This window comes from Coregonus clupeaformis, chromosome 15 (assembly GCF_020615455.1).
Source record: "Coregonus clupeaformis isolate EN_2021a chromosome 15, ASM2061545v1, whole genome shotgun sequence".
Taxonomy (NCBI): Eukaryota; Metazoa; Chordata; class Actinopteri; order Salmoniformes; family Salmonidae; genus Coregonus; species Coregonus clupeaformis.
The window spans coordinates 26392258-26403413 of NC_059206.1; positions in this window are offsets into that span (position 1 = coordinate 26392258).

Below are 11156 nucleotides of genomic sequence, written 5' to 3' on the forward strand. Positions count from 1 at the left end.
CTTAAACATACTTAATAATGATCGCTTACCTAACTTGATGACTGCGGGCATTTTTTGCTTACTTTTTGTTGTTCTAAATAGAGACGTCTAGAAGGGCCATGGGTCATATTAGAAATGCAGGAAATTAGCTCTAGATGCCCCCAAAAATTCGGAACCCCTTCCAGGTTATGTCCCCCCCACGTCTAAAACCAAAGTTGCGCCTCTGATTGAATGAATCCACAAACAACAGTATTTAAAACCTGAAAAGAGAAACAGAAATAGCCTTTCCCAGATGGCATCCCTGTGTGTGTTACGTAATACACAAAGAGGCATGGCTTAATCGGGTCCATGTAAAAGCGAGCGATGCCCCATAAACCAATTCCGCTGCATCATTCCACAGCTGTGCTGTTTTAGGAAGCCATTTGTGGAAGTGCTGGCGGCTCTCTGCTTTCTTCTCCAACACAGACATGGCCGGTCAGTTGGTTGAGAACACCCCCCACCTCAGGGCACACTTCTCCACAATCACACCATTATGCACCAGGAGAGAGAGAGAGCTCTGGCATCTTATCCAATATTTGGAACCAAGGACTGATCACCCCAATCCACAAAAGTGGAGACAAATTTGACCCCAATAACTACCATGGGATATGCGTCAACAGCAACCTTGGGAAAATCCTCTGCATTATCATTACAGTTTTTCTCGATTGTTTACACACATTTTCTGAAAGCATGCCTCATATTCTCAGAACTACACACAAATCAAAAAACACACACACAACGGGCAAAACTCCTCAATTCTCCAGCAAAATGAAACTTTACATTCAAAACAATGTTATTTCTTATCAAAATTGTATTTTGTTTTCGAATGACACACACAAACCATCATATGAATAGACATTTATAAGAACCAGTTGAACACTGATGTGCTCAATGTAAAACACTACGATGAATGGAAAACACTTCTTCTCCATTCATCATAATGACTTAGGCCTTTTTTTGGTTCAGTGTTGCCATTACTACAGACAGTACATACATAAGTGTGTTGTAAAATATTTGAGAATTTTGTTTTTATACTCAGAACACACAAATACATGGTAACAAATATATTTCATTTTTCCAACAAAATCAATGTACACAGTGTACATCCCATTCCCAACCAACACAAAGTTGCACATACAGTGGTCTACATACAAAACAGAAGAATTTAATGTATACAGTTACAGTAAAAAAAAACTTTAAAAAACTATGCTGCATCCTCTCTTCTGTTGCGGTCTGGCCACAGCACCTCATCCACATCACAAGCAATGTTTTCCCTGGCCAAGCAGCGGGGGAAATATCGCCTAGCATGGCGATTCCAGCCATGAAAAGCATAAGCTGCTATATCTCCACATGAGGTATACGCGTTTGTGGATTTCGGTCATACACTTTCCATCTCCAGGCAGAAAAAAATTCCTCAATAGGATTGAGGAATGGAGAATATGGAGGGAGATAAACAACTAAAAAGCGTGGGTGGGCAGTGAGCCAGTTACGAACCAGAGCAGCCCTGTGAACAATTGACAACGTACCTGAGCTGCTCTGGGCCATCTACCTGATCTGGTGGAATGAGTGTGTTGTGTAGGGTGTCCAGGAATGTGATCAGATGGGCGGTGTTGTAGGGGCCATGGGTAGCATGGTGATGGATGACGCCGTGGTGGGTAATCGCTGCACACATTTTGATGTTCCCTCCGCGTTGGCCAGGGACTTGAACAATGGCTGGCTGGCCGATGATATTCCTTTCCCTCTTTCGTCTTTTTGTGAGGTTGAATCCAACCTCATCAATGAAGATGAACTGGTGCTCCACTGCAGCCACCTCTAGCTCAAGGACTCTCTGAAACACACATGACAATATCAGAAATAGACATGGAGTGGTCACTATTGTGAAGCACAATCATTATGATTACAATACTGAAATATGTATAATTTATACAGTGTTGAGAGTATGCATCAATTGTGGGATTGTATAGGACTCACTTGCACATAGTTATATCGCAATTCTTTGACTCTTTCTGAATTGCATTCAAATGGCACCCTGTAGACCTGCTTCATCCCGAGATTATTTCTGTGCAAGACATGGTCCAGTGTTGATAAGCTTACCCTATCAATATTTTGAAATATCTCATTGTTTTCTATTATTTTTCTTTGTATTTGCCGTAATGTTATGGCGTTATTTTCTAGGACCATGTTCATGATTTCAGTTTCCTGTTCAGGAGACAGAACATGTTCCCGACCACCTTGTGTTGGTAATCTTTCAGTTCTGCCGAACAAATAGTAAAATGCTGTAAATACAAAGTAGAAATACATTTCCCAAATACTTGAAACATACTTTATTTTTACAGTCCTACAGAACAGTCCACAGGCAATACTGTACTACTGTACTCATTGAGTACTGTATTGATATGCAGTACTGCAATTTTCTAGTGAGAGTAGATTTCTTACCTATTCTCATTTCGGGAATGTCCGGATGATGGATACTACAGTGTACCTGCTCAAATTTGGCTGTAGTCTTTGCCCAGCCTCCCTCATTGTTAGACCATGGTTGACCACATGATCAACCAAAGTGGCTCGGATCTCATCAGAGATTACGGTCCTTGGCCTTCCTCGTCCTCGTCCTCGTCCTCATCCTCGTCCTTGTCCTCCCCATCCTCCTCCTCTTACTCTCACTCCTCTGGCTCTGCCTCTGTTTCCAATGTTGGCATCCATTGCTCCAAAACAGTAGAGCTCACCTGTTGCCCTTTTATGCTAAAGCTCTGATTGCTAATTGTAAAACTGTGTGACGGGTGTTTGCCCATGTGATGAGTCAGTGTGCATATTTGAATGGCAGTGTGTTCATTGTGAAAACAAGAGATTTTCTGCATGAAAATTGTGCCAAATGCAAATATTTGTGTGTAGTGTTTTGAAAAAAGTGTGTTGTAGAACTGCAATTTGAGTGTAAAGCAGGAATTGTGCTTGTAGTTTAGCAGAATTGGTTCAGGGGGTTGGTGCATGAGTTACATGTTGTGGTCATTGTGTCTCAAGTACCAGTATTTGTGTGTAAACAATTGAGAAAAACTGTAATATCAGACTAGTTCATTTCCTCAGCGAAAACAATGTACGACAGACCACGTATTCACCCTGGACACCCTAATTGACAAACAAACAAACCAAAACAAAGGCAAAGTCTTCTCATACCTTGTTGATTTCAAAAAAGCTTTTGAATCAATTTGGCATGAGGGTCTGATATACAAATTGATGGAAAGTGGGGTTGAGGGAAAAACATACAACATTATAAAATCCATGTACACAAAAAACTATACATACCTCGGCCTAGTCGCTCTGGATAAGAGCGTCTGCTAAATGACCTAAATGTAAATGTAAACATCAGCGCCACAGGTAACATCCACAAAGCTGTGAACGATCTGAGAAACAAGGCAACAAGGGCCTTCTATGCCATCAAAAGGAACATAAAATTCGACATACCAATTAGGATCTGGCTAAAAATACTTGAATCAGTTATAAATATCCTCCGTGTACAACGGAAAACACCAAAAATGCATGCAGAGCAGAATTAGGCCGAAACCCGCTAATTATCAAAATCCAGAAAAGAGCTGTTAGATTCTATAACCACTTAAAAGGAAGCAATTCCCAAACCTTCCATAACAAAGCCATCACCTACAGAGAGATGAACTTGGAGAAGAGTCCCCTAAGCAAGCTGGTCCTGGGGCTCTGTTCACAAACACAAACAGACCCCACAGAGCCCCAGGACAACAACACAATTAGACCCAACCAAATCATGAGAAAACAAAAAGGAATTACTTGACACATTGGAAAGAATTAACAAAAAAACTGAACAAACTAGAATGCTATTTGGCCCTAAACAGAGAGTACACAGTGGCAGAATACCTGACCAATGTGACTGACCCAAACTTAAGGAAAGCTTTGACTATGTACAGACTCAGTGAGCATAGCCTTGCTATTGAGAAAGGCCGCCGTAGGCAGACCTGGCTCTCAAGAGAAGACAGGCTATGTGCACACTGCCCACAAAATGAGGTGGAAACGGAGCTGCACTTCCTAACCTCCTGCCAAATGTATGACCATATTAGAGACACATATTTCCCTCAGATTACAAAGTTCCACAAAGAATTTGAAAATTAACCCAATTTTGATAAACTCCCTTATCTACTGGGTGAAATACCACAGTGTGCCATCACAGCAGCAGGATCTGTGACTTGTTGCCACAAGAAAAGGGCAACCAGTAAAGAACAAACACCATTGTAAATACAACCCATATTTATGTTTATTTATTTTCCCATTTGTACTTTAACTATTTGCACATTGTTACAACACTGTATATATACATAATATGACATTTGAAATGTCTTTATTCTTTTGGAACTTCTGAGTGTAATGTTTACTGTTATTTTTTATTGTTTATTTCACTTTGGTTAACTATCTACTTCACTTGCTTTGGCAATGTTAACATTCGTTTCCCATGCCAATAAAGCCCTTAAATTGAAATTGAATTGAATTGAGAGAGAGAGAGAGAGAGAGAGAGAGAGAGAGAGAGAGAGAGAGAGAGAGATGAGGGGTTAGCATTAGCTCCTCTCTGTAGATATATGGCATGTTAGTGGATGTTGGATTATGTAAAACTGTGACTAATCTTTTGTTCCCCTCACACCTGTGATTCACCAGACTGGCTGATCTTCACTGCATTTCCTTTTCAAATGAGTGACACGGCTATGACTGTTTAGTCTCTACCTACCTCTCTGCTCTCTCCACGTCTCCACCACTTTCCACCTCTCGCTTTTGTCACAGGTGAGGTCTTAAGGTGCAGACTGTGAAGCCAAGAGAGAGAATTTGACTATTGGTTTGACTATAGCAAACAGAAATTGTTAAGGAAGAAGCTTTTCCAGTGTTAGTTAGCACTATCCTCTAGTGGTGTGTCAATGCAAGTGCATAAGGAGAGTCAGCATGACCACTAGCATGACCAAATATGCAGGCAATCAAGATAAACAACAATGCTACTGAGTGGATTCCCTTGTGGAATTTAATTAACTGACAACTTAAATCAGATTTAATTTATTTTGGTGAATTTAGTTTGACCTCTGTGTGGTGTGACCAACAAATGTGTCTTTGTACTACAGGCCGATTCAACATTGCCATGTTGTTTCAATTTTAAATAAAAACAAACTCTTGGGTTTTTTACAATCTAAGACAAAATAATGTTTTTTTTCTCTGCCTACTCCTGGAATAATGAGTGTTTTAACATTGTCAATGTGATTCCCTGGTTTAATTACTAAAAATGAGTCCTGCATTGGCCAGGATTCAACACGGGACTTCTGGGTTTGAAAGTGCTCCAACTTGCCATTAGAAAAGTGCAGCAAGCTCATTGATGGCTACAAGAAGCGTTTGTCTCCAGTTATCTTGGGCAAAGACCATGCACAGTACTAGCGCCAGAGTGTCAATCATTTTGTCCATGCCATTTCTCTTTATTATCTCAACTAAAATTGTAAACTTAAGTTTACAAAAAGAAAATAGGTTCTGCAATGTTGAAAATCCAATAACAAGGTGTAGTGATCATGAAAAGAAAAAAAAAGAAAAAAGGAATTATTCAAGAAAAGTGCAATGGTGCCAATATTTTTGGCCGCAACTGTATGATATTATGTTCCCGCCTAAAACAGATTTCCAGAAATACATGTGTATGTACAGTGTCTCTGCATTCTGTAGGGTTGAAGGGAAGGCTGGCTGTGTTGTGGAAGTGAGTGCCCCTATCAAGGCCCATCAACTGTTTGAAAACTTCAGCTCTGGTAGGAAGTGGCAGGCCAAGGGGTCAGAGTTCACTAGTGTCTCATTGACTGAGCGCTGCAGTTGAGAAAAGCGTCCGTTAAATGATCGTGGGAATAAGGGGGCCGGTGGTGGGGGGCTCTGGCTCTGCACACTGGACAGGACAGGGAAGCTCTACAAAGGACTGTGGTGAGAGCTCTGCTCTCGCTCTCTCACATCTGATTTATGACTGTGTTTAGCAGGCCTGTATCTGTCTCCACTCCGTGCTCGCTTTTCCCCAAGTGTCGTCAGAGGACTTTCAGACTGGACCTATTGAACCCACAGATAAAGAGTTCAGTTTTAAGAGTAACACCCTTCCCTTATCCCTAGTCCTTACCTGTTGGCCCTGACCATCCCCTCTGTGGCCTTCAGTCATTCCTCTAGTCTAGACAGATGACAGATACCAGGACTGCTTATACATCTACAGGTGATAGTACCTACTGATACGACTCGCTGGTCCAGGTTTGCTGTTTATCATGAGGGTGAAGTTCCTCAGGTTGCAGTGTTTCATTGTCACAGCAGCATGGGAAACCATGTCAGGACCCTTACTAGCCTGCTGTTCCACCCTGACAGTGGACCAGCCTCTCCTTGTCTCTGCAGTGCTGGGCTGCTGTCTCCTGTTGTCCTCTCTGTTCAGGGGGGTTGCATGGAGTTGGCCCTGGGGTGTGGTGAGGGTCACTCAGCAGTCACAGTGTGCTCCTTTCAGGAGCACACACACACACACACACATACATATATACACACACATCACACACACACACACACATTGACTCATATACTAATGGGCAATAATGGACACTCAAATTCACTTCAGTGCACATGTCTAAACACACAGACATATCGCAAGCGATATTCAGTCCTCATCCGACAGATGTATCATCAAGCTCTTAAAGGCTGAGTAGGGCTAGGAAGGATCCAAGAGGCAGAGAGAGGGCGAGAAATACACAGACAGAGATGTGGACACGCATGCTGATGATGGCCTCCACATTCTTGCCAGTTGTCATGACGACACTGCACTGCCTCCTTGGCCTAGCTGCATGCTCTAGGATGTGTGTGTGTGTCAGGGTGAGAGGAAGTGCTTGGCCGCATGAGATACACTGTGTGTTGGTGCTACGAGGGTCTGCTGGTTGGAATGTTAAACGGAGCACTGAGCAGCAGTGTTACTGGTCTTTCATGGTGCAGACGAGTGTTGGTGTTCTTATTAAATAAATCACATCCTTCACCATCCTCTCTGAGCTAATACAGAGACAGAGAGAGAGAGTGTGAAGGGAAGTGAATGAAAGGGAGATGTGAGGTGAAGGAGGGGATGAGAGAGGCAGATGTAGCTGGGGTTGAAAGGAAATCCTGGCTTCAGCATAAAGCTGGTTGGCCTCCAGCTCTCTTCCTGTCTTATTCATGGTTCGGTTAGGAGAGGCTATACAGTGGGGGAAAAAAGTATTTAGTCAGCCACCAATTGTGCAAGTTCTCCCACTTAAAAAGATGAGAGAGGCCTGTAATTTTCATCATAGGTACACGTCAACTATGACAGACAAATTGAGAGAAAAAAATCCAGAAAATCACATTGTAGTATTTGTAATGAATTTATTTTCAAATTATGGTAGAAAATAAGTATTTGGTCACCTACAAACAAGCAAGATTTCTGGCTCTCACAGACCTGTAACTTCTTCTTTAAGAGGCTCCTCTGTCCTCCACTCGTTACCTGTATTAATGGCACCTGTTTGAACTTGTTATCAGTATAAAAGACACCTGTCCACAACCTCAAACAGTCACACTCCAAACTCCACTATGGCCAAGACCAAAGAGCTGTCAAAGGACACCAGAAACAAAATTGTAGACCTGCACCAGGCTGGGAAGACTGCATTTGCAATAGGTAAGCAGCTTGGTTTGAAGAAATCAACTGTGGGAGCAATTATTAGGAAATGGAAGACATACAAGACCACTGATAATCTCCCTCGATCTGGGTCTCCACGCAAGATCTCACCCCGTGGGGTCAAAATGATCACAAGAACGGTGAGCAAAAATTCCAGAACCACACGGGGGGACCTAGTGAATGACCTGCAGAGAGCTGGGACCAAAGTAACAAAGCCTACCATCAGTAACACACTACGCCGCCAGGGACTCAAATCCTGCAGTGCCAGACGTGTCCCCTGCTTAAGCCAGTACATGTCCAGGCCCGTCTGAAGTTTGCTAGAGTGCATTTGGATGATCCAGAAGAGGATTGGGAGAATGTCATATGGTCAGATGAAACTTTTTGGTAAAAACTCAACTCGTCGTGTTTGGAGGACAAAGAATGCTGAGTTGCATCCAAAGAACACCATACCTACTGTGAAGCATGGGGGTGGAAACATCATGCTTTGGGGCTGTTTTTTCTGCAAAGGGACCAGGACGACTGATCCGTGTAAAGGAAAGAATGAATGGGGCCATGTATCGTGAGATTTTGAGTGAAAACCTCCTTCCATCAGCAAGGGCATTGAAGATGAAACGTGGCTGGGTCTTTCAGCATGACAATGGTCCCAAACACACCGCCCGGGCAACAAAGGAGTGGCTTCGTAAGAAGCATTTCAAGGTCCTGGAGTGGCCTAGCCAGTCTCCAGATCTCAACCCCATAGAAAATCTTTGGAGGGAGTTGAAAGTCTGTGTTGCCCAGCGACAGCCCCAAAACATCACTGCTCTAGAGGAGATCTGCATGGAGGAATGGGCCAAAATGCCAGCAACAGTGTGTGAAAACCTTGTGAAGACTTACAGAAAACGTTTGACCTGTGTCATTGCCAACAAAGGGTATATAACAAAGTATTGAGAAACTTTTGTTATTGACCAAATACTTATTTTCCATCATAATTTGCAAATAAATTCATTAAAAATCCTACAATGTGATTTTCTGGATTTGTCTGTCATAGTTGACGTGTACCTATGATGAAAATTACAGGCCTCTCTCGTCTTTTTAAGTGGGAGAACTTGCACAATTGGTGGCTGACTAAATACTTTTTTCCCCCACTGTATGTCATTTGTCCCATTCACCTCTAGGAGAAGGCTATTTACCTTCCCAGCAAATGTGAGAAATATTCACTATCCAATCAAGTGAAACGTCACCACAAAATGCAGGGGACTTATTAAAACATCATGGCCATGTTAGCACAGGAAAGATATGGAAACTCAAAATATCAGTGAATCATTATTACACACGCAATGAACTTTCCCCATGGATCTCCCCAGAGCCATGTTCTGTCTCTTTGTCCACATGGAGCTGGTGTCACGTTCGTTGAATGACGGGTTGGACCAAGGCGCAGCGTGATATGCATACATGTTTATTAAAACGTAATAAACACTCGACAAAACAAGAAACGAAACGAAACGTGAAGTCCAAGGTAGACACAAACAACATACCTTAATACGGAACAAGATCCCACAACCCACTGTGCCAATAGGCTGCCTAAGTATGGTCCCCAATCAGAGACAACGAGCGACAGCTGCCTCTGATTGTGAACCACACCGGCCAACATAGATCTAGAACTACTAGATCCTATAACATAGAACAAGCACAACAAGGAATATACACACCCTGACTCAACATTTAAGCGTCCCCTGAGTCAGGGCGTGACAGCTGGTCTGACAACAGTCTCTCTCTCTCTCTCTCTCTCTCTCTCTCTCTCTCTCTCTCTCTCTCTCTCTCTCTCTCTCTCTCTCTCTAATTCAGATTGCTTTATTGGCATGTAATACAATTTGTAATATTGCCAAAGCGAAGCAATATTGCCAAAGGTGCCATATAGAACCTAAAAGGGTTCTTCGGCTGTCCCCATAGGAGAACCCTTTGAAGAACCCTTTTTCGTTCAAGGGAGAACCCAAACGAGTTCTACAGGGAACCAAAAAGGATTCTACCTGGAACCAAAAAAGGCTTCTCCTATGGGGACAGCCGAAGAACCCTTTTGGTACAGCATTTTAGTAAATACAGTACAATGCAATGAGGTTAATGAAATACAGTTAATTTCAGTAGTAGTAATAATAATAATAACAAAAATAATACATATAATCATGTTTACAGGTAGAACACTACTGCTGTTGCATTGTGTAATCTTCGGTCGATACATTTAATTAAAAGAAAAAGAAAGAATAGCTAACAAATACATTTTTTTTTTTACATGTATTACTTGTAAGTTATATACAATGTAAACACTTCAAGGAATTAATGGTCATGGGATGTCCCTCAGGCTATGGCAATCATATGCATATCTGGCAGTAATATTGAAGGTTTCTCCCTCACCCAGAATAATTCGCAGCTTTATGTCATTAGTAAATGCACAGAAGTTGGGAATATTATCTTATTTGGAGGTATTTCTCACAGTAGAGGAAAAAGTGCATCTCTGTCTCTACCTCCCCTGTCGTGCAGTGACCACATAGACGCTCCTCTTTGGGTAGCAATGTCTTTTTTTGTCTCCTTTTTTCTATAGCCAATTGGTGGTCAGTGAGCCTTTATTTGGTCAGGATATGTCTCTGTTTTAGATCTCTGACTGAGTAGAGATATTATGCCAATTTGTATTCTCTTTTGAGGGCCAAATAGAAATGTAGTTTATTCTGTGTTTTTGTTTCATTTTCCCAATTTGTCAAACAGGAGGTTTTCATTTCTGTGAGAATTTGAATGATTTCCCTGTGTGTTTGGATAATATGGTTGTTTAGTGTTTTTAACAGCTGACATAGGGGACCGTTTTCAGGGTTCAGCTCTTGGGTTTCCAGTGCTTTTAATTATAAGGATGTTTTGGGGCTTAATTTCAAATGGTGCCTAAATGTTAGTGTCCTTTTCTTTCTATCTCCAATTAAAGGGAATCTTCAGAGTTTCGCTCTGCATACATTATTTGGTACTTTCTTTTAGACATTTAGGATTATTCTACTCTCTCTCTCTCTCTCTCTCTCTCTCTCTCTCTCTCTCTCTCTCTCTCTCTCTCTCTCTCTCTCTCTCTCTCTCTCCAGAATAATATCTGTCCCCTGACTACAATATGAGGGACATCCCCAGCAGAGGCTGCCTGTTCTTTGACAGAGCACTGCTCTTCTCTGCAGGCTGTTGTTTTCAGCCTGTCACTGTCTGAATTGGCCTGTATCTCCATGAGATGTATCTCTGAGGTTTCATTTGGGGATGATCATCCCTTTTGTAGACAGTTTTTAACACCCTTCTACATTGTCTGTGGTGCAGAGTGCTGTAAACAGGTCTCACTCCTGCTAAATATTTGGACTCTGAGGTCAGAGTGACTTTGAGCAGAAATTGGAGATGGGGTACTGGTAAACAGGAAAACCACATCTCGAAATGTGAACACTTGATTAAGGACATATTTTCCCTATTGGATGCATGG